Source organism: Ambystoma mexicanum, chromosome 1q (assembly GCF_040938575.1).
Source record: "Ambystoma mexicanum isolate Mex_15411 chromosome 1q, UKY_AmexF1_1, whole genome shotgun sequence".
Classification (NCBI taxonomy): domain Eukaryota; kingdom Metazoa; phylum Chordata; class Amphibia; order Caudata; family Ambystomatidae; genus Ambystoma; species Ambystoma mexicanum.
Window position 1 is genome coordinate 1,042,454,885 of NC_090922.1, and position 24,515 is coordinate 1,042,479,399.

A 24,515-nucleotide genomic window follows, 5' to 3' on the forward strand; every position below is an offset into this window, starting at 1 on the left:
ATAACTGAGTCGAATAAGCAGTGACCAAATCACTGTACTCTTTCATAGTTTCTTTTCGGGCTATGGTGTCTGATGGTTATTCTCAAATACAACCATGAGGTCACTTATTCCAATTTATGCTTACCTAAAGTCTATACAAATGTAATGTTTTTTTTACCCCTTTGTTCCAGGGTGATGATTTTAGTGTTGTGTGCATTGAGTTCCAGATCTAGTTTTGCTAGGTAACTAGAGAGTAAATTCAGAGAACTCTGCAGACCAATAGGAGTGACATCCAATAGAACAATATCATCCGCATACACAAGATGCTTGATGTGGAAAGAGCCCAAGAACGGAGGGAAGGACACGCTCTGGGCCTAGCACCCAAGTCTCAGATATAGATGTTAAACATGGCTGGCGCCAGAACGCATCCCTGTCTCTGTCCCTTATAAGAAGGGACTTTGCCAGACATTCTGCCTTTCTGGTTTCAAGATATTTGAACCAAGTTATCACAGAGTGCAGATCAGGGATTTAATGTGGAGGTCACCAGATGCCACAGCCACTGCCCCTTTGGTCCCTCTTGCTACCCCTGCAGTCTCTCTTGCTAGCCCTTTATATAGAAAAGAGGAGGTAAAGGCTGGGTCGGGGCTTGCAGCGCGAGAAGTAAGAGCCCAGTAAGGTGAGCTGACCATGACATGCGGCACGTGTCACATGCCACGTTCAGCTCCAACCCCTTCTCCTCCGGCTTCCTTGAGGCAGAAAGCTCTCCCAGCTTCCTGGTTCGTGTTTGTCAGCAGCACAGAAGAGCCGAGGGTGGCCTCGAGTGATGAACCGAAGCTGGAAAAACAGGTAAGAAGTCTTTAAAAATAAATAAATGTGATGTGCATTCTGAATGTGTGAAGTGCGTGTTAGATGTATGTATCTGTAAGGGTCAGTGAGTGGTGGGTGAATGAGAAGAAATGTGCTAGTGTGTATGTTTGAATGTTCTGGGTGGGTGTGTGCCTGTGTGGAGAATGCAGTGACAGTGGATGTAATAGAAAGTGTATGAGTGAGTGACTGTTAGGTGAATGAGTAGGTATGTGATAGTGTGTGTTGAATGTTTTGGGTGGAAAGTCGGGTGTTAGATGCATCTGAAGGTTGTGTGCCATCACTTCCCGTGATGTCAATTGGGGGTGCGGTCAAATGGCATAACTTCCTGCCATGTCATCACAGGTCAAGGGGTCGTGTGATGTCACTTCTGATAACCCTGGCATTTTGGTGAAATGACGTCCGCAGATATTCAATTATTTTGCCAAGAGACATGGGGCACTCCAGCCGATCAGGTTTGTCCCATAGTTTCTCATGATTTATCATGTCAAAACCACTAGTCAAGTCAACAAAGGCAAGGTACAAAGGAATGCCCATAGATTTCGACCTTTGTTGGAGGATTGACAGCACAAAAATATTTAAGCTAGTGCCTAGCCCCTTCACAAATCATGATTAATTTACAGCTATAATTCTGGCTGAATTCATCCACTCTTCCAATTATTTTAGGATAACACCGGAGAAAATTGTACTGGTCGTATCTAGCAGTGCAATCAACCTGCATTTAGAGGGAATCTCCATATCTCCTTTTTTAAAGATCAGTAAATGGAGGAGGTTTTCCAAGGGCTGGGGGTAAGTTGGTGCTGTATAACATGGCAAAACAGAGTAAACAGAATATGAGACCACATTTGAGGATTACCTTTGAATGTAATCAGAGCCAGACCATTAGTCAGGTCCAGGCACCCTTGATGGATTGTCTTTTAGATAGATTGAAGTATATCTTATTGATCGACTCTTAAATAGTAAGTTACCCTATGATTTTTCAACGGTATATTGCTGGCAGGACTATGAGGAAGAGCATAGGTCCGCGTGAAATGGCTTTCCCATATACCTTCTTTGATAGCGTTCATTTGAGTGTACGTTTGTCATAGGGTTTGGGTTTTGTCCTTTTTAGTATAGACACGATGTTACATATTTTCCACATCTCATTGAAGCAGGATGCTTTAATGGGACTTTAGCCAATTTTTATAATCGTTTTTTGGGATTGTTGTTGTTTAAAAGCCTCTGCATTATTCTGTCTCCTCAGAGCCCTCCAGTTTGCTCTTAATCATCTTTTCTTTCCCAGTACTTCCTGATCAAAGCAATGGAAATTAGATAACCTTTTTAAATTTGTCAATTGCAAGGTCTTAGTAGAAAAAGACTTGGTGAAACCATTTATGGCTAGATCACATTTTTGGGGTTCAACAAATAATTCAGCATTCTCTCTAAGTATATCTGCCATGCACTCACCTGACTCATGCCAGGCGATGCAGTGTTCCCCGTCGCACAGGAGGCCCTGTGCCAGTCCCGATCATGCTCCTTTTCACCCTCCAGGGTTCCGCATCACCCAAAGCCAAGACCCAGTTCCATCCCTGCTTCTCTTCATCCTCCAGGGCTCTGCGATCATTGCTGGAAACTGTTGTGGCGGCCTGGTGCTGCTGCCCGATGCACGCACCAGAATGGTCACGGGACCGGGACGGTCAGGTGATGCCACCATGGCGGCCTGGTGATGCTGCCCGACGCACGCACCAGAATGGTCACGGGACCGGGATGGTCAGGTGATGCCACCATGTCATGTGATGCTGCAATCTGGAAATGGCATTGTGGACTACTTAATGTAGGATAATTGATAGCAGAGAAGGGCAGGGGTTCTGGTATAGATGGTGGGCTCATGTAGAAAATACAACCATCATAAATGGCCAGCCCATGCATCAGGTTGAAATACATTTACTAGCATTGCAGTGAGCACATGTTAGTAGTTCATTTTAGAATAATATTCAATTTGACTGGATTTGCACCACATTTAATAACTAATGTACATTAAATATATTAACTTAACATCCCATTTTAACAAACTGAATTCCCCATCCTTAACATGGAGTGCTAATCAGTTCAGATGAAATAAAATGGACATTATTTTGAAGTGCCTTTCTGCAATGGAGTTAAAACCTGCAAGCAGTTACTGGATGTGTGATTTCATTCAGCATGGCTTAACCTGCAAAGATGGTATGTGCCCAGTTGAAAAGTACCATTATATGCGCAGGAAGCAATTGTTGCAGCTATGTTTGCAAAACTATTGTGTTGAGGTGAAAATAACTGGGCTGAACCGATGGGATGACATGATCTAGTCAAAGGGGAAGGATTCTGTTTGAGTGGCAGTAGGAGGCTTTAAAAGTAGGAGAGAGAGGGGGTGTGGGTCAGATGTGCAGTGCAGAGGTTCAGCCACTTCCTGGCAGATGGGCAGGCTGACTGACAAGCAGACGTGTGTGTAAAGGACCGGAGGGGGGTGTCTGTACTCCTGCTCTCTATATGGCAGAGGAGATGCACAGAGGACCCCAGCCAAGATTCTCTATTTTTGGTAGCAATGGACGAGCAATCAAGGCCTAGCTTCTCAGGAGGTATGCAGGCTGGATCCTAAGTACAGTGTAGTCCCCAAGCACCCACAAAGGAATGTCCACTCACTGTATTAGTTAAAATACAGTTTTTATATAATTCAGGTTCAAGGTTATATACACAATCACAACAACACACTTTGTGCTCCGACAATTCTAAAATGGTAAATATCTACAGTTCTACGTGGTACCACAATTATGTTGATTCCTTTAAAGTGCATTAACTAGGCGTAGTTTAAATGTCACATAAATCAATAGATCAGAGCACCAACGATAGACTTAGGAGGAAAAGCAGTTGGTTAGAACAATAGGCGGAATATTACTTTAGCCACTAAGTCACAATTCTGCGTGGAGATCCCCCCACCTGGGCAACCTGTAAAGTAAAGATATATCGTACAAGTCCAGTCCATGTATTGTTCTCAAGAGTCTTATTTCCTTCTAAATAGGTCTATGACCCCAAAGTACCTGGTTACCTAGAGTTCTTCGGTGAGTCGTCGACAGGCCTTTCTTGAACGCACTCCCTTTCAGGCAGGAGCCGCGGGTCATCGAGATTCGGTGAAGAAAAAGGTGAACACTGTGGTTGCGACATCAGCTTCGGTTCATGCGGTGCTCATTGAGGATCGGTCGAAAACGTCTTGCAAGCTGAGGCATGCAGGGCACCTCGATGACAAGTGTTCATATCCGCAAATAGTTATTGAAGAACTTTGGCCCAGCAAGGGCATCGAGTCGTCCGGCGTCTCTGCAGTCTTCGGGTGGTGGGAAACCCACCGGCAGATTCTCCTCAACGACCTTGACTGTCTTCGGCAGGATGAAAGCGGTTGACGGTGATGAACAAGGGAGTCCTTGGATCAAATGTTCTTAGGCAAAGGAGCACGGCTCCGGTCAGCAACGGCGGTCGTCAACGGTGGACAGCTGTCTGGTGCTTCTCTTCGTGATTCCGTGGCAGTCCCCGTCTCCGGTCAGCAGCGTTTCCTAAGTCTGTCTAGCAGGGAGCTTTGGCAAAGATCAGTTGGTGCACGATGGTCCCTCGGAGCTCGGGGAGAGGTCTCCTAGCCAGGTCCTCTCTTGGATCAGTTCCTTGAAGGCACAGCAGCTTTCAGATTAGCGAAGGACAGCAGCAGCAGTTCTTCTTCTTCCAGTGGCCTTCAAAGTTAAGCATCAGTTTCTACTTCAGCCTCTGAACGATTTCTCGCAGTGAGAGGTCCCCGGATATACTGTTGATCTCCCATTCACTCTGCTGGGTCACACTCAGGCAACCAATCACTCAGAAGGGCATTCAGGCAGTCAGGCAGCCAATCAGGCGCACAGTGAATTCAGGCCATTCTTCTCCATCCAGGTTGTGGATTCGGACAAGTGCTCTGCCATTCAGCACTACACAGTACATTCATACCAGTTTTGGGCAGGGCTGTCTCAGTCATTGTGTCAAACACCAGATAATTGTTACGTTCACCTGGTTCCCACAGGGGCGTCGATCGGACCCGGACAGCTGCGGTCTCCACCAACGTGATGCGTAGTGAAGAGATGACAGTCTGGACTGGCCCGCCTAATCTTGTCTGCTGGACTCGTAGAAGTATTCTCCTGCAAGTGGAGAAAGGGATTTAGCCACCCAAGGACTTTAGTGATGGCCCCCCCCAACTGTTCTCGTTCTCCCCACTAATCACCTCCGATATCCCCTCTTGGTAACCTCACCTTATGTTTTTAAATGATGAGTTCTCCATCCTGCATGGCATGCAGGGGCGCGTAGATACCAGTTACTTCACTGGTTTGAAGGTACTGGAGGAGTTCCGGAGGAATATTGACTCCAGTGTCTATAAAGTTCAAAGAGTTCAATATGTCCGATGTTCACTCTTGTTCCATTCCCTCGTTAGGTTGCAGCTGGGTCCAAAAGAATATTGCCTGGAGGCAGCTGATGGCGTTCAGGTAAGAGTCTGTATTACCAAACACTGTCCGGTAAAAGTTGCATGAGTTTAACTTGCTGTTTTCTCTCCCTTTATAGGTGCGGCATAGAAAGATGCGGCGAATTAAAGGATAATACCTCCGGTGGTAAAGCAGGTAAGCCTATGGTGGCAAAGAGATTGTCTTTTTCGGTTTTCTCGGCTCACCTTGTTATTCCTTTTGTTTTCCCCCCAGATGCTGGGTTTCAACGAAGAAAATGATGGAGGCAGCGCCGAGTTGAAAGATGCGGTGGACTGGTGAGTATAACGCAGCGCTGCTGCTGGCGAAGCAACGCGTGCTGAAATAAGGTCCTTTCCAGGCTCGGAGATGTGCTGGGTCCGGAATCAGGTAAGAAATCAAATAATGTCCGTGATCTAACCTCTTCTCCTTTCTTTTCCTTTTGTCTAGGAGCTCCGGATTCGAGGCGGGCGTGGCAGAAGACTGGATGCTGACTTGCAGACACGGTGAGCGTTACGCTGCTGGATGCAGAATAACACGAAGCATGAGCTGCTGTTCGGGCGTGGTTTAAATAGCCTGCAAAGTAGTCCCAGGTAAGAAGTTCCCAGAACCACACCCGAGTAAAAAATAGTCTTTGTAATAAAATAGTCCCATCCAGGCCTCACGTTGGCTTGGACTTATTTGCAGCATGGTCTGCATAAGGTAAGTAAAGTCTATGAGCCTGGTGCCTATGGCGCGAGGACTGATTTCTATGATGAGCCTGGCGCCTAAGGCGCCAGAACTGAATCCAAACAGCCCCCAGCCGGGGCTGTTGGGGTTTTAATGAGTATCTGGATGCCTGCTCCCAGGGCTGATGGACTCGAACCGGATTCCCGGGGGTAGGCATCATGACAGCACTCCCCCCCCCCCAAGGCCCCTCCTAAAGTTGTTCTTCTCCTTGGCCCTGGCTTGTCTGGGAAGTCCCGATGGAATTTTTTCACCAATCGAGGAGCATGAACGTGGTTACTAGGCTCCCATGACCTTTCTTGTGGTCCGTAGCCCTTCCAGTCGATTAAATAAAAAAGTCTTGATGTAACCATTTTAGAGTCCAGGATGTTTTTTTCCTCGAATTCAGGTTCTCCATCTATTAGGATGGGGTCAGGTGGTTTGGTTAATCTTGTCCTGGGTTGAACTGGTTTTAGAAGTGAAACATGAAAGACAGGATGAATCCGCATATTAGAGGGTAATTCTAATTTGACGGCCACCGGGTTGATAATGGCCTTAATGGTGTAAGGTCCCAAATATTTAGGATTAAAAGTCAGAGTTCCTTTCAGAGGTATATGTCTTGTAGCCTTCCAAACTTGGTCTCCGATTCCATATGGTGGGGTCTCACTTCTATGTTGATCAGGATTTTTCTTGTATTTCTCTTTTGCTTGTTTCAAATGTTTTGTTGCCTCTTTAAAAGCTTGTGTAATAGTAGAATGCAGATGAGTTACTGCCGGCATTTCTAAATGCTGGGGCGATTCGAGTTCTGAGGTTCGAGGATGATGTCCATCTATGCTATAAAAGGGGCTTTGTCCGGTTCCTGAATGTACAGAGTTATTGTATGCGTATTCAGAAATCCATAAAATGTCCTTCCAATTACTTTCGGTTTGGTGGAGCATACAACGTAGGTATTGTTCAAGAGTCTGGTTGGTTCTCTCTGTCTCACCATCGGTTTGGGGATGGAGACTGGTTAATAACCTTACGTCGATTTGTGCCAATTGACAACACTTCTGCCAAAATTGCGAAATGAACTGACTACCTCGGTCAGAGATCAATATGGAAGGAAATCCATGTATTCGAACAATATTTTCGAGAAATTCCTTGGCCAAGATTGAAGCAGAAGGTAATCCTTTTAAAGGAATAAAGTGGGCCATCTTGGAAAAAAGATCCACAATAACTAGAATGGTGTTGAATCCATTAAATGGCGGTAGATCTGTAATAAAGTTTAGTGTGCCATGGTGTGGGTGGAATATGTAATGGTTGTAAAAGACCAGCTGGTTTCTTCTTTTGACTTTTGTTCTGGGCGCAGATGCCACAAGACAGTACAAATGACTTTACATATTTTCGCCAGGTGGGCCACCAGAATTGTTTTTTAATTTCAGCTTCAGTTTTTGCAATACCTGGGTGCCCTTCCATCAGAGCTTCATGGTAATTGGAGATGACTTGTTCTTGTAGTTCCTTGTGTGGTCGAAATAGACGCCCTTGATAGTAAGGTAGGTCATTGACAACTGAATAATCTGGGCCTTTTTTAACCCAGTCCTGCAGGGCTGCGGAATCGAAAAGTTGTTGGATCTTTAAATGAATATCTTCTAAGGTCTGTAGAGTAGTTATCCCAAGAATTCTTTGTTCAGGAATTATAGGCACCGGTTCCGGGTTCGAATATGCTTCTCCCATCCCAATTCGGGATAAAGCGTCTGCCTTACCATTCTTACAACCTGGTCGATAAGTGATCACAAAATCGAATTCGGCAAGGAATAAGGCCCATCGAAGTTGATGCGATGATTAGCATTGGCTGTTTTTAAATACTGCAAGTTCCTGTGATCGGTGATTACAGTAATGGTATGCCTGGCACCGAGAAGATAATGCCGCCAAGCCTTGAAGGCGGATTTGATGACTAACAGCTCTTTATCGGTAACCGCATAGTTTAATTCGGGGGCCGAGAATTTTCTGGACCAAAATGCTACTGGATGAAGTTGACCGGTTTTCCGGTACCTTCTGGGACAGGACAGCCCCCATGGCTAAACTGGATGCATCGGTTTCAACTATGTATGGGAGCTCGGGGCATGGATGCTTTAAGACAGGTGCCGACGTGAATTTCAATTTCAGTTCTTGGAAGGCTTTTTCAGCCCCTTCGGTCCACAAGAAGCGTTTGTTTTTTCGCAAAAGTGCTGTGATGGGGTGTACAACATATAAGAAGTCACGAATAAATCTGCGATAGAAATGAGCAAATCCAAGCATGCTTTGCACCCCTTTAACTGAACTGGGTGATGGCCACTTGAGAATTGCGTCCACCTTTCGAGAGTCCATTCGGACTCCTTTTGGAGTCAGGATAAATCCAAGGAATTAAACTTCTGTAGCATGAAAAACACATTTTTCCAATTTTGCATATAACTTGTGCTGGCGTAGTTTCTCAAGGACAGCACAAACGTGCTTAACATGGTCTGATTCTGAGAGGAGTACACTAAAATATCGTCTATGTATACGACAACACAGACGTCAATGAGTTCACGAAGGACATCATTCATAAAATACTGGAAGGCTGCTGGTGCATTGCACAACCCGAAGGGCATCACCTGATATTCGAATAATCCGTACTTGGTGCGAAAAGCGGTCTTCCATTCGTCACCCTTCTTTACACGTACCAGATGATATGCCCCTCGGAGATCTAATTTAGTGTAGATGCAAGCATCCTTTACTTGGTCTAGTAATTCGGGGATCAGAGGCAGTGGATATCGGTTCTTCACCGTCATCTGGTTTAATGTGCGGTAGTCTATGCACGTTCTAAGGTCACCTTCCTTTTTGGGCACGAAGAATAAAGCTTAAGATGCGGGGGAGTTAGATGGACGAATGAAGCCATTAGCAAGGTATTGGTCCAAGTATTGTCGTAGGTGATGGTTTTCGGGTTCCGTAAGGGCGTAGATCCTACTGCATGGAGGTTGTGCACCGGGTATGAGGTCGATTTGACAATCGTATGATCTTTGAGGTGGTAAGGTGTTCGCCTGTTATTTTTGGAAAACATCCTGGAATTCTTGATATTCCTGAGGTAACTGCATGACTGGATTAGCGACTGTGGCCAGGCTTTTGTTCAAGGTTTTTTCCGGGTAACAGGTGTGTGCACACTCCGGGAAGGTTACTCTCTTCTCTCGCCAATCAATACAAGGATTATGTGTTTCCAACCAAGGTATCCCCAGTATTATTTGGAACTGCAGGGCTTTGATTAAGTCAAACACAATAGTCTCAAGATGCCCATCTTGACCCAACAGTCTCATCTCTGTGGTGGAATGAGTTACAGGCCCAGAGGCAATTTCAGTTCCATCGACTGTGGTGATAACATCCGAAGTGGTCTTTTTGCAGAGAGGTAGATTCATCCTAGAAGCCAATTCGTGGTCCACATAGTTTCCTACGGCCCCGCTATCAATGTATGCCCTAACTGCGTGCATACGTGATGGCTGCCTTGGATCAATAAGGACCATTGGTATGATTAGGTGCGAGGTCTGAGTGTCCTTCTTTAAGCTTGGCAAGCGGACCTCTACGCTTGTCGGGCGTGGTCGTTTCCCGAATCAGGCTCTGTTTGATTTCTATCAGCAACTCCGACTACTTTCTTGGATGGTTTTATAGGGTAATCCCGTAGAAAATGTCCTGAGGCCCCACAGTACAGACACAACTGCATCTGTCGTCTCCTTTCTCTTTCTTTTTGAGTTAAGGGTCCCTTAACCCCCTCATTCTGCATTGGTTCTGATGCATCTGTTCCTTTGTGAGTAACATTGGGTTTAACAAATACCCGATTCTCGAACTTAGCTCGATCAGCTTTTCTATTCTGAAGTCGGTGGTCTAGCTGGGCCACTAAGTCTATATATTCTGCGCAATCCTGAGGTGGGTTCACAACTTGGGCCAAAACATCTTTGAGTTCACCCCGAAGTCCACGAGGAAATATGTAATTCGCTTTACCTCTGGCCATCCGGTTTCCACCACCAACCTATTGAAGGTTGAGATATAAGTCAGGGGTCCCCAACCTTTTGTGCGCAATGAGCAGCATTGGCATATAAAAATAAATGGTGAGCAACATCAATTTTTCTACGGAACATATCGGCGCACAGTTGGCGGACAAATGTTTGCAACACAAATTAGAAATGTAACAAAGTTAAAACTGCGTATAGAACATTTAATTTGCAGTACTTAATAGTTATCTAGACCACGTGTTATTCTAGTCAAGAAATGTACAAGGCCTTTATCTTCATTTGATGTTAGGTGGTTGTTTACAAGAAATGTTGAGGAAATTGAGTGGTCAGTAGTACATTTTTAGACATATAGGACCAGTCCAGCTGTTCACAAATAGAGTAGGAGTAAATAAACATTACCAGGGGTTTCAGGTTCCCGAGCAAAATATTAGTGCAAATGTATGGACAGTAAAAATGGCCACAAATGGAGCACTGATTTTTCAGGTCTACTGAGATTCTGCCTAGGATTTTATGGGATCTTTAATGGCAAATGGTGCATTCCTGGGCATGCAAGATCGGCAATACTGTTCCACAGTCATTGATGACTGTATTGTGGATGTTTTTTTTCTTCAGGAATGCAATGAATTGTTACATTTCTTATTGTAAAGAGTAAACACAATCCTCTTGAGTTCATTTTGCAATGGCCAGGTTAGGCACCACGAAGAAGATATCTGACAGCCAGAGAGGCTGGTTGGCGATGCCTACGCTCGAAAAGGAGGCATTGTAAAGAATTATTAATTCACTAGAAAATAAGATATTCTCTTAAAACTGTTGAACAGTTCAGAGGCCACAAGGGAAAGCATCAGTTTGTTTGAGTCTTTAGGAGAAACTATCCAGGACAGAGCTATTGGCAAACCGTGCCCCCAAGTTCAGGAGTTACTGGTTATAGAAAGATATGCACCATGGTTCAATGCAGAATGTAGAATCTCAAAAAGAAAACTGAACCGTAATTTAATGAGGGGTGTGCACACTGCTGGTCAGATTTATAGTTTCAAAATGGCATAAAAAATTGCCTTAAGACAAAAAGAGAATTTGAGAAACAATGGAGGTTTAATGACAACAAATCGTATTATGTTTATTTCTGTTGTCAAGACAGGCATTATACCATCCCCTGTATTTCTTGGACCACCAGCCCCTCACGGTTATAGGCCAATTCCCTTACTGGACATTGGGGCTCATTATGAGTTTGGTGGCCTCTCAACTGTACCGTTACTGCCACTTGGTCCAGCGGTATCACTGTCAGATTCCAAGTAGTTGTTTGGCGCTGTTAGTCCCCATTTATGGAGTCCGTAGCACTCCAGGGTGGATTTCGTCGGTATTTGATTGATAGAAACATAATGTGGCATAATTTACATTTTATTGGAGTCTGTGACAAATCTGTGGATGCTGTCCCTTCTCCCCTATGGGGTAGACCATTCCCATGGGGCCAGGAGAGTATGTCCTTGGTACAATAGTTCCCCTCAGGCTGGTGCACAGGGAGAGGATCACATGGGAGAGGAAACTCCTCATGGGACTAGGAACAACCCTACCCTGAGAATGCAAGATCCTCGCCAATCACCAGACCCTAGATCCCTTACCCCCTTCCTATAACCCAAAGAACAACCCCTTCCCTAATAGGCTCATGAGCTATAGTCGCCCTGCCATTTCCCTAGATAGGTACTGGGACTATGAAGAGCACAACTGACCCAAGGGAGATCAAGGGTAGACATACTGAGACGAGGAAGAATGGGGAAGAGTTGAAAGATATGCTATTGACAACCACCGAGACAAAGAAGATTGCATGGAGGAATGTAGAGTGTTCCAAATAACCAACATGAGCATTCTAGACAACTTGGAATAAGTACTGGGATAAAGAGGAGGAGCGGAGGCATGAAGAGTTCTCCTAAGAACCATAATGAGCAGTCAAGTTCTTGCTGGCTGCTCATTGGCCAATGCAGAGTAGAAAAGGAAGAGGGACTCAGGAAAACGTTGTCTAGTCCTGCACGAAGGAGCTGCAGGAGCCAGCACGGTGCAGGACGGTGCAAGGAAGCACACCAGGATTCCAAGAGGGGAGCTGGAAGGACAAGGGCCAGTACACAGTGGAAGGACCAGAAGGCGAGCTGGCAGAGAGAAGCTCCCGGTGTTCCTGCAGAAAGGGAAGCGCGTGAAAGGAAGACCACGCCGCCCTGGGAAAGATTGACACTGCAGTGTTCCCAGGCAGACCACAGCCCACTACAAAGGGGGAGCACTCAGACTGGCTGGTGGGAAACTAAGACGGTGCAGTCAGCATCTTAATAGTCACAGTACCTGCCAGGAATGTGAACCAAATCTGTCCCCCAACAAGAGAAACTTAAGGGTCTGGGACCCACCAAAGGAAAGCAACATGAGTCCTCTTCCTTGTGGCGGTACTTGGGAGGAAAGGGCTCCCAGTACCCACACACAAAGAAGAGGTGTCTGGGACCCACTACACGAGTACCACACAAGTCATCTTCCTCTTGGTGGTACATGGTAGAAGCGAGCTCCAAGTACCCTCATGCAAAGAAGGGTGGTTTGGGACCCACTACACGAAAAACACACAAGTCTTCTTCCTCGTAGTGGTACTTTGGAGAAGAGGGCTCCCAGTTCCCGAACATAAAGAGGGGTCTGGGGCCCAATCCCATGAGAAGAAGGGAAAACACAGAGTAATTTACTAAGGACCATACTTGGCAGGGAAGTGAACCAAGTCGGCCCAAGCGGAAAGAGAGAGAACCAGGGCAAAGGAGTCATTGCCCCTGGTTGTGGTCCAATAAATAGAGAGTTGCCAAGAGAAGGAACCAGGATAAGGGAGTCGTTGCCCCTGGTTGTTGCGAACTTTATAGAACTTTGTTTTACATTTAAGAACTTTGAGTTTGGAATCTGTGTTACTTGGAACTCTTTGATTGGATCTACAACCTATTCTTCTGAATTAAGAAGACCTTTTGTCTTTTATAGGTTAGTCAATAGTGTGAGGGATGGAAATAGGCTTCAGAATTGTGACATTGGACTATTTACTTTAGACAAGACATCCTGACAGTTTCCTTAGTTTTGGTTGTGGAAGGGAAGCCCCTCTTAGCTTTAGGGAAAGGCCGGAGTTTCCCCAGTCCCCCAACCTTTTACTTGCAATAAAAGTATGTGTCAATCAACATGAGCCCACTGTGTCCGAGTCCTACTTCTACATTCTTACCGGTCACTAATGGTTTTTGAAGTCTTATCCAACGTGATACGCAGACATCTCAGCATCTGTCCAATATACAAGATTGTGGAATTATACATTGTTTTCCAACACCAATAAAGGTGACAAGCAGGGATGTCAGTTGGTCCCAATGTATTCCTTTTGGATGTTGATTCAGAACTTCTCTTAGGAAAGTTAATCCACCCTCCACCTCAAGGGTTCATTTATCGCATGCTTCCTTATGCAGAAGACACAGCTATTTTGGACTTGCCCCCAGCAGCTCTCTAACAGGGCCTGCTAAACACAAGTTACTATTTTGGGAATTACAGTTGAAATTAAATATAATAAAAACAAAAATGATGGTGTTGAGGCAAAGGGTGAATCTTGTAGCTAGTTTTTAAATGAATGTAGAGATGGGGGGCGCTCATTTTTATTCGAGCTTACCCTTCTGAAAGAACAGTGCTTGCTTCAGTCATTTTATGAAGATAGCTGAAAAGGCATAATTAATGATTAAATGGCTTTTTACGTTGTTATTTGCAGCATTCTGATTGGAGAAGTGTCTGGAGATATACAAGACAAAGGTCTGTTCCATGATTTTAAGGCCGCAAATCCTAGGGTGGTTAGAACTGTCATTTCCTGAAGGGGTTGCAAAATAAATTCCAGTGCCAAATAGCTGGTCTCTCTGCAGATACACCTGCTAGCGCCTTGTGAGCTGAATTGGGGGTGTTCAATTTTAAAGTGTCAGGCCAGTTAAGAATGTTCCTTATTTATTAAAACCACATCTGGGATTTTCTGCTAATCAAAGTGAATTTCAATGCAAGTGCGATTGTAGCCTCCCCTGGTGAAGAAAAATACTTGTGGTTATGGGCGGTTGTAAGGCACTGTCCATTTGGATAGGGATGGGCTATAACGAAATTTGGTGCATTAAGTCAACTCAAAATAGCTTCAAAAGCAAGAGCTTGTCCGATGGAAAAAGAGTCAGATGTCTAAAATAGACATAGGCTGCCCACTTTAGCCTTATATACAGACTTACGTACACATATAAGATGGCAGGGAGAAATCTGTGAAATAAGATCCCAAGAATGCAGGAGGCTGGTGGTAATAGTATTTTACAATGTACCCACTCCTCAATAAATTAAGAAAGTGTGCAGGAGGAAGCACAAAGTGCACTTGCAAAATAGGAGTCAAAGATTTTCTGTTAATTTGCCGTTGTTTCTCTGTTTTGCATAAGCATGGAATGTGTGGGAGCTATGTTATATATAATTAATTGTAATGATCACACTTTTCTATATAGCAAGTTTGAATATGTTAAAATTGCTTTTTTATTTTGGTCTTTTTCTGTGTGAATTGTATGAAAAATATGAAATGTTACTGACTTAATGGAGAAATATGATTAACTATTAATTAGTACTTCAGGTAAGATCACTTCATTGGGCCTTATAGAATTATTTGGGAATGTTATGGCAAATGTCATGTTTTAAAGCTCCAGAAGGCTGTTGCATTGGTGAAAAAGTGGTTAAGAATAGAAAAAATACCCTTCTCAATTATTTGGAGCCTATTCTCTCTGCCCAAAAGGGATTTTACACAAGACTTAGTGGCAAACATTGGTCAAACCTTTGATCATTTGATGACCACTTCATAGAGGGGTGTGGTATTGTTAACTAACTATTTGAATCAATTAATTGGCTTGTTAGTTTAAACCTATTAACAATAACTTAATTGCATTGCAATACAGGGCAAAATAATTATGAAAAATGTGGCATTCATTTACCATATCTGCCCATTAACCATGTGCCAGATGGGCAGAGTATCAAACAATGACCATTTTTCCGCTAGGGCCTTCATTACGAGTATGGAGGTAGCCATGGTGCTATTAGCGCCATGGCTGCCTCCATACCGGGTTCCTTCAATGGGGAATAACCGAGTCATTCCAACATTGGGGGACCCGGTAATTCCTCCTTGAAGGAACCATTCCCCATTCCCATTTGAGCCCTCATAGGGCTCAATGGGAATGGGGAGGGAGGTAATAACGGGCACGTTACTAACGGCCCGTTATTAGCTCCATCTTCCCCTCGTGCGACCCGGAAAGGACGTCTGGTTCTACCAGACGTCTGTTCTGGGTCCCGCAAAGGGAAACTTGTAATGGGTGCTCCCGCAATGAAGGGTGCCGGTCCCGTACCGGCACCCTTCATTACGGGAGCGCCAGGGTCGTAATGAGGCCCTATGTAATAATAAATACAGGTGACACCAAAATGAATATTGTCGATAAATATGCATCGTGGCATCAAACACAAACCTCACTTGTACAGAAAGTGGGCATGCACATTATTTAATAAAGGAAAGTTGGGTATGCATACCACCTCCTTGCCCATTATGCTCATACTAGCTGAACCAAGGAACAGAATATGCCAATTTTCTCCATGACACAAACATGGTACAAATATTGTAGTCATTAATACATTTATCAGCTGGGCAAAGTAACTGGAGAGGATGGAGTTTTAGCAATGACACTACCATAACAAGTAAGGACATTTACTGAACAAATATGTGCATGGTGGCACCAACACAAATCTTGCATGTATACAAATAAGCCAGCTGGAAACACAGCGGCTCAGTGGCCAACATTCTTGCACAGTCCAGGACTCTGTCCTGACTTCAGTTCTACTGAGGTCTCATCCATTCAGCACCTCCTTCTAGGACTCCACACCATGGCCAGAGCAACTGGCGAGCAACAATTTAGGGTGCCGCGAGCAACATGTTGCTCCTGAGCTACACGTTGGGGATACTTGAGTTAGCAGGTCCTGGTTTCCTTGTCATAGGGATAGAAGTTCGTTATCCAGGGCCTGTCCCTGTGAATGTCTGGCGAATAGTCTTTCCATGCTCAATTGAAAACCCTGAAAATCCCGAAGAAGAGGGTCATCCTGGTTGACTAATGCAATTGACCAATTCGCTGCGCTGCCACTAAGGTATGACAGTACAAAGGCTACTTTGGCTTGGTCGTTTGGAAAAGCTCCTGGTCTGCATAAAAAGTGCAAGCGGCATTGGTTCATGAACACGCCGAACCTTTTCGGGTCCCCAGCAAAACTTTTGGGTGGAGCTAAAGGAATGCTCCCTGGTAGAACTACTTGCACAGGGCTGCTCGATGAAACGGGGGTTGAATTCCACCCAAGTCCAGCTAGTGGTGTTTGCCCGGCTTGGTTTTGCAGCAGTTGTCTGCAAGATCATCAGTGCGCTCCTTTGACACAATCAGTTCTCTCCTGAGGGCATTAGTTTCTTGGCGCGCGGAGTGCACTTCTGCCCTAAGTTCTCCTAACAATTGGGCTAGTTGGTCGGTTTCTGAGGTCTCCATTACGCCCGGGTGGGGATTTGTAGATAGGCTTCGTGTTCTGTTACGCACACCTGGTTCCCACAGGGGCGTCGATCGGACCTGGACAGCTGCGGTCTCCACCAACGTGATACGTAGTGAAGAGATGACAGTCTGGACTGGCCTGCCTAATCTTGTCTGCTGGACTCGTAGAAGTATTCTCCTGCAAGTGGAGAAAGGGATTTATCCACCCGTGGTCTTTAGTGATGCCCCCCCCCCCCAACTGTTCTCCTTCTTCCCACTAATCACCTCCGATATCCCCTCTTGGTAACCTCACCTTATGTTTTTAAATGATGAGCTCTCCATCCTGCATGGCATGCAGGAGCGCGTAGATACCAGTTACTTCACTGGTTTGAAGGTACTGGAGGAGTTCCGGAGGAATATTGACTCCAGTGTCTATAAAGTTCAAAGAGTTCAATATGTCCGATGTTCACTCTTGTTCCATTCCCTCGTTAGGTTGCAGCTGGGTCCAAAAGAATATTGCCTGGAGGCAGCTGATGGCGTTCAGGTAAGAGTCTGTATTACCAAACACTGTCCGGTAAAAGTTGCATGAGTTTAACTTGCTATTTTCTCTCCCTTTATAGGTGCGGAACGAAAAGATGCAACGAATTAAAGGATAATACCTCCGGTGGTAAAGCAGGTAAGCCTATGTGGCAAAGAGATTGGGCCTCATTACACGGTAGGCGGTGAGCCATGGTGCTATTAGCGCCATGGCTCATGCCGGTAAAATACCGGCACTGCCTTGGCGGAAAGGGGATTTACCGCCCCATTCCAAGGTTGGAGGGGCGGTAAATCCCCTTTCCGCCATTGCCCTTCCCCATTCCCATTTCTGCCCCATAGGGCTCTATGGAAATGGGGAAGGCGCTAGTTACGCCACCGCAATTTTGCGGTGCCGTAATTAGCTCTGAGGTCCCTTAGCGGGTTGGTTTTTAACGCCTGCAAAAAGCAGGCGTTAAAGCACCAACCCGCTAAGGGACCTCGTAGTAAGGCGGTAAGGGTTAACGGTCACCGTTGCCATTAACGGTGACCGTTAACCCTTACCGCCTACTGTGTAATGAGGCCCATTGTCTTTGTTGGTTTTCTCGGCTCACCTTGTTATTCCTTATGTTTTCCCCCCAGGTGCTGGGTTTCGACGAAGAAAATGATGGAGGCAGCGCCAAGTTGAAAGATGCGGTGGACTGGTGAGTATAACGCGGCGCTGCTGCTGGCAAAGCGACGCGTGCTGAAATAATGTCGTTTCCAAGCTCGGAGATGTGCTGGGTCCGGAATCAGGTAAGGAATCAAATAATGTCTGTGATCTAACCTCTTCTCCTTTGTTTTCCTTTTGTCTAGGAGCTCCGGATTCAATGCGGGTGTGGCAGAAGACTGGATGCTGACTTGCAGACACGGTGAGCGTTACGCTGCTGGATGCAGAATAACACGAAGCCTGAGCTGCTGTTCGGGCGTGGTTTAAATAGCCTGCAAAGTAGTCCCAGGTAAGAAGTTCCCCAGAACCACACCCGAGTAAAAAATAGTCCCTGTAATAAAATAGTCCCATCCAGGCCTCACGTTGGCTTGGACTCATTTGCAGCATGGTCTGCATAAGGTAAGTAAAGTCTATGAGCCTGGCGCCTATGGCGCCAGGACTGATTTCTATGATGAGCCTGGCGCCTAAGGCGCCAGGACTGAATCCAAACAGCCCCCAGCTGGGGCTGTTGGGTTTTTAATGAGTATCTGGATGCCTGCTCCCGGGGCTGATGGACTCGATCCGGATGCCCGGGGGTAGGCATCATGACAATAATAGACACCCATAACAGAGAATGCGTCTTCATCACACACTCCATTCACCCAGGTCCCACCCCATGGGCGTACCCACAACATAAAGTCATTGGGAAGGCTCCAGCCATTCTGGCCTGGACTGCCCCACAACACCATATATGGAACTTCCACCCAATAGTCAGTCAGGGGGATGGGACAGAGTCAGGGCTTCCCAGTACTTTGGGAAAAGTAAGGTAACAGGAGATAGAATAACAGGGCCTGGGCATCCCAAAATGGAGGATGCTTAGGGCATCTGTCAATTCAGCCCGGAGCTGCCACCTGCCCGTACCCTGCTATGTGGGCCACACACAGGTGCCCAAAAACATACACTAGGAGTACAGGGTCGTACACCTACCCATGGGTCCCATAAGGGTATCCCAAGGGTCTGTTCAGCAAACCAAATACAAGAAGAGCTGCATCACCAGGAGTCCCACATGAACTCCTGCACAGAAAACAAGTCAGAACACACGAAAAAAACAATAAAGGACAATGATTCAGAGGCCCTGTCCCTCTGATGCATTTCCAGCATCACAGTCGCCCCCCGCCCCAGACTGAGGTTAGGGCGTCTAATCTCCCACGAGATTGAGGCTCTCATCCAGACGGTCAACATACCTTCTGGAAAGGCTATCTGCATTATCATGACTCTTCCCTGGTTTATGCTCTATGGTGAAGTCTAGCCCTTGCAGGCTGGTGGACCACTGGAGCAGTTTCAGGTTTTCACACTTCATCTGCATAAGCCATTCGGAGGGCTTATGGTCTGTTTGGACCTTGAAGGTAGACCCTATAAGGTAGGGCCTAAAACACCTAAGCCTCCAAACTATACTGAAACATTCCTTTTCAACAGTAGCCCACCTAAGTTCTCCACCCTTGAGTTGTCTACTGATGAATATGATCGGATGTTCCCTCCCTTTGTCATCCAACTGGGACAAGACAGCTCCAATTCCGGTGTCGCAGGCATCGTCTGGACAATAAAGGGCTTGCTGTAATCAGGTGCACACAACACAGGTGCCCTACACAGACTTTCTTTCAAGCCAACAAAGGCCCTCTGGCAGTCTTCTGTCCAATTAACCTTCCTGGGTTGTTTGGGAGAAGTCGGAGCTGTCAGAGGGGCAGCTATGGTTCCATAGTCCACCATGAAGTCGCGATATTACCCAGTGAGGTCCAAAACGACTCTCGCCTGGGTGTGAGTAGTGGGAGTCTCCCAGTCATGTACATCCTGTACTTTACTGGGGAGAGATTGGATTTGACCCCCTGCTACCTCATGACCAAGATACGTGACTTTCCCCCGAGCTATCGGTTCTTAACTGTATCTGGCACTTGGTGGCCTTGATAGTGAGGTTAGCCCTTTTCAAGGCCTGCAACACTTTATCCAAGTGAGTCAAATGCTCCTTCCAAGAGGAACTGTAGATGGCAATGTCGTCTAAGTATGCCACAAAGAAGGCCTCCAGCCACCTGAGTGCATGATTGACTAAGCGTTGGAAAGTGGCAGGTGCATTCTTCAACCCAAAAGGCATGACTCTAAAATGATAGAGCCCCTCAGGTGTTGAGAATGCATTCTTTTCTTTTGGCATGGACCATCAGAGCTATTTGCCAATAGCCTGAGGTAAGGTCAAAGGTGCTCACAAATTTGGCAGCACCTATTGTGTCCACAAGCTCATCAGCCGGGGGCAATGGGTGCGCGTCAGTTTTGGTGACGGCATTGACTCATCTGTAGTCCACACAGAACCTCCAATCCTTGTTATCCTCCTGGGAACTTGCTTGGGGACAAGGACCAATGGACTGGACCAGGGACTGGTTGAGGGTTCAATAACACCCAGATCCAATATCTTGGCGACCTCAGCTTGGATGTGGTTCTTAACTGTATCTGACATACGGTGGCACCTGCTTTTGACAGGCACACTGTCACCAGTGTCAATTTTGTGCCTACACCGCGGTGTAAGGCCTGGTGTCAGTGAGAACAGAGAGGCATACTGCCGGAGCAAAGCCCTACAAGCCCTCTGCTGCTCTGTCGTCAGATCTGGAGAGAGATGCTCTCCCTCCACTGAGCCATCCTGAGGGTTGCTAAGCAGCAAATCAGAAAGGGCTCACTCTCATCCTCTTCTTGCTCTGAAGCCAGCAAGAGCCATGATACTTTGGCTCGCCTGTGGAAAGGCTTGAGCCTGTTAACATGGAATACCTGAGGGGCTACCCCAGGGACTCCCATGTCAACCAGATAGTTAACTTTGCCCATCTTGGAGATTATCCTGAAGGGTCCAGTCCACGTATCTGCCAAAGCTCGAGGCTTGGTTTGCTCCATCACAAGGATTTCCTGACCTGGAGTCCAATCCACTTGTGAGACTTTAAGGTCATGCCAGTATTTGTTCAATTCCTGGCTGCCCTTGAGATTCGCTGTTGCCTGACCCATTATCTGTGTCATCCTCCGTCTGAGGCCTAACACATAGTCCCCCACCTGCTTGGCACGACCTGGAGGGGTGGCTTCCAAACCTTCTCTGATCAAGGCGAGGGGCCCCCTCACTGGATGGCCAAAGAGGAACTCTCAAAGGGGCTGAAACCAACACCTTCTTGAGGTACCTCTCGGTAAGCGAACAGCAGGCATGGCAGGAGGAGATCCCATTTCCTCCTTAGGGGCTCTTCCAAAGCGCCTAGCATGCCTTTGAGAGTTTTATTAAATCTCTCGACCAGACCATTGGTCTGGGGATGGTAAGAGCCGGAGAACTTGTAGGTAACTCTGCACTCTTTCCACATGGTTTTCATGTAACTCGACATGAAGTTGGATCCTCTGTCAGAGACAACCTCCTTAGGGAATCCAACATGGGTGAAAATGCCCAGGAGAGCTCTGGCAACCACCTTGGCAGTAATAGTCCGAAGGGGTGTAGTCTCAGGGTACCTGGTGGCATGATCAACCAAGACCAGGATGAACCGATGTTCACCTTATGTAAGAGGGTCAAGGGGACTGACAATGTCTGGCAATGGCTGCAGTGGGGCAATGACACTGCCTCCAGCCTTGCCAGACAACTGACAAGTTGGGCAGGTCCTGTAGTGGGACTCCACTTTTACTCACATCCGGGGCCAGTAGAAATGGGCAGAGAGCCTTTGCATTGTCTTCTTGGTCACAGGATGACCAGCCAAGGGCACCTCATGCGCCAACTGCAGTAGGAAGAGCTTGTAAACATGGTGTACCACCAACCTCTTGAGGGCACCAGGTTCAGGCTTAGTGGGCTCACTAACAAGAGGCTCACGCTCCCAATAGAACCGGAACATCCTAGGCACTTCTCCCTGTGCCTGGGACAGGGCCTGTTTCCTCAGACCCTCGAGAGAGAGTGGCACTCTCTCTGACCCCTACAGAAGTCCGCCCGGGAGGGTCCCCCTTCAGCCAATAGGCATTGAAGGTCAGGGTGGTCCTCCGGCTTGAGCACCTCTCCCGCAGGAGGGTCTTCTGGTTCATCTCCCTCAGGAGTTGAGTTTGGGTTTACCACTGGATCCAGCTCGTCCGGAGCATGAATCCCAGTGGGTGCTGCAGGAGCAGCAGGAAGAGAAGGGGTCCTTTTTGCAGAGGCGACCTTCTTGCTCTTCCGTCGTCATTGTGCCTTGGGTTTCCCCGTTGGTGAGGTTACCAGACTCGCAGCCCGACCTAGTGTGACCTGTGATCAGGTGACCGCCGCAACAGCTATGGGTAGACCATCCAAGATCATCCCAATTTCTACTAAATCATTTCCTAACAAAATGTTAGCAGGCACGTTGTCCCGAACCAGGACAGGAAGCTTTGCTGTCTTGTCTCCAATCGTAATGTTGACTAAGGCTACAGGCAATAATTGGGAGGTCCACTAGCTAACCTGGTGGTTCTCAGAGGAGCACCTACATAGTCCTCTGGCTTGAGCAGGGTCCTGTCACCACAGTCATGCTTGCCTCAGTGTCTCTCAAACCAGTAGAAGGCTGGCCATTCAAGAGGACACTTCTCAAAAACCTAGGGGTATACTGTGGGATTGTCACCAGTACTTCTGCATACTAGTCCCAGGCCCCAAAGGACACTAGGGAAATCTCTACAGGAGCACCGAATGTGATTCCTGTAGAGGAGGGGAGGACAGTGGCCCCCACCTCAGGCATGGGGTAAGGGTAGCTCAGGCTGACAGCCTAGACTCCAAGTGCCTTACCTTTACACTTGGGGTCACCCTTCTTGTGGTCCAGAAACCCACAACCCCAACAAGTGCCAGGAATGCGGGGTACGTTACTGGGACCACTGGGAGCCTGCATTGCAGCAGGTGGACCACTACTCTTACTCCCTCCCACATAGGACTTATCCCCACTAGATTTTTGGGTCTTTGGAGAGGAAGGTTTTGGTTTATTTGACTGCGATTGCTTCTGGGACTCCTCAGCTTTCTGAGAGGTCCCCTTTTCTTTGATCTTGTCCTTCCCACTGGAGTTCTTAGGGGACCCCCAGTTCCATGGATGTTCCATCCATGCCTGAATGATGGAGAAGACTTCATTGATCCAGTTGGCGTCCGAGTTGTAATTACCGGATAGGGTGAGGAGTATCTGGGTGTTTCTGCATAATTCATGTAGGTGACACCCAGATGGTCCAGCTTGTCGAATAGGGGCTTTGTGGGACACCACAAGTAATGGGGATAGGGTTGTTCGCTGCTAGGGGTGAGAAGACCCGCATGGTCCTATTGTCCAGGAAGGATTGGATCCATGTGACTGCAGAGTGGGAGAAGTGTGCTGCCGATGACAAATGGTTGCACAGGATTTTGTGGTCAACCAGGTGAAAGGCAGCAGAGAGGTCGAGGAGAAGAAGAATGGCAGCCTTACCTTTATCTTTGAGTTCGTCTATCTGGCACTTGAGATCAACAAGGGCCGTTTCTGTCCCGTTATGTGGTCGAAGCCAGATTGGCGAGTTCCTAATAAATGGTTTGTCTCGAGGTAATCCTGGATTTGTAGATAGGCCACTCTGTCAAGAATTTATAGTAAGAATGGGACAGTGGTAATGGGTCTATAATTCATGGGTATATCTGGGTCGAGGGTTGTTTTTTTTAGTAGTGGTAGGACCCAGGATTGTTTCAGATTACTGGGGACCGAGTTATTGGAGAATGACAGGTTTATAAATTTGGTAATGAAGGGGGTGAGATCCCTGGCTGCATCTTTTATGATCTGTGCGGGGCAACTGTTCCCCTTGCAATTCGAGGGTTTCAAAGATGCTATCATTTTTTGTACCTCCGGTATGGATACCTTTTTGAAAGTAAAGCCTGAGCTAGTGGCGGTAGGTGAAGGAGGGGTGGAACTGGAAGTAGGACCATGAGTGAGTTGTGTCGTTTGTTGTCAATTTTGGTTTGGAGCCCTGAAATTTTGTTAGCAAGAGCATTCAGGATCCCTGTGCACCAAGGTGTATCCTTAGTGCAAGAATCAGTGGGAGGGGTGGGGTTTTCTGATTCCTTTAGGATGTTAAAGAGCTCCTTTGTGCTAGAGCTTGCCTGAGAGATCCTGGAGTTAAGAGATTCTTTCTTTGCACGTGTAATCTCATTTTTGTAGAGAGTGGAGCTATTGGTGAGATTAGTTCTGTTATTTACTGAAGGCACTGATTTCCATAGTGCTTCGAGTTTACTTTTTTGTTGACTGAGAAGTTTGAGCTCCTGGGTGTACGATGTATTCAGGTGCGCTTTTGATTTCCCTTTGCGCACTTTTAGTGGGGCAATGATGTCGATGGCTTTGGCCATGGAATCATTATAGACGTTGACCAGTTGGTTCAAGTCAGTTGTAGCTGGTAGTGCTTCAGAGTAGGGGTCACCAAGGGTATTAAGGCTTCCGCTGTGATGTTACTCTTTTTCCTGGTTGGACAGGCCGGTGCAATAACAGGCCTTTTATGCACTAAATTGCTAGTATTAATGTCAAATGGGAGGAAGTGGTGATCAGTCCAGATGAGCTGTACGGGATCTTTCATGGTAATGTTGCAGTTAAGGGCGGTTACCCAGTCAAGGATTCTGCCCTTCGAGTGGGTGGGTTTGGAGCAGAGTTGTTGGAGGCCATGCTCCTCTAATGCCGTGGCCAGGGCAATGGCTGGGGTGTCGAGAGGGTCGTTAAACCCAAGATTGAAGTCTCCAAGTATAATCATTTGTGCTGACGGTTTG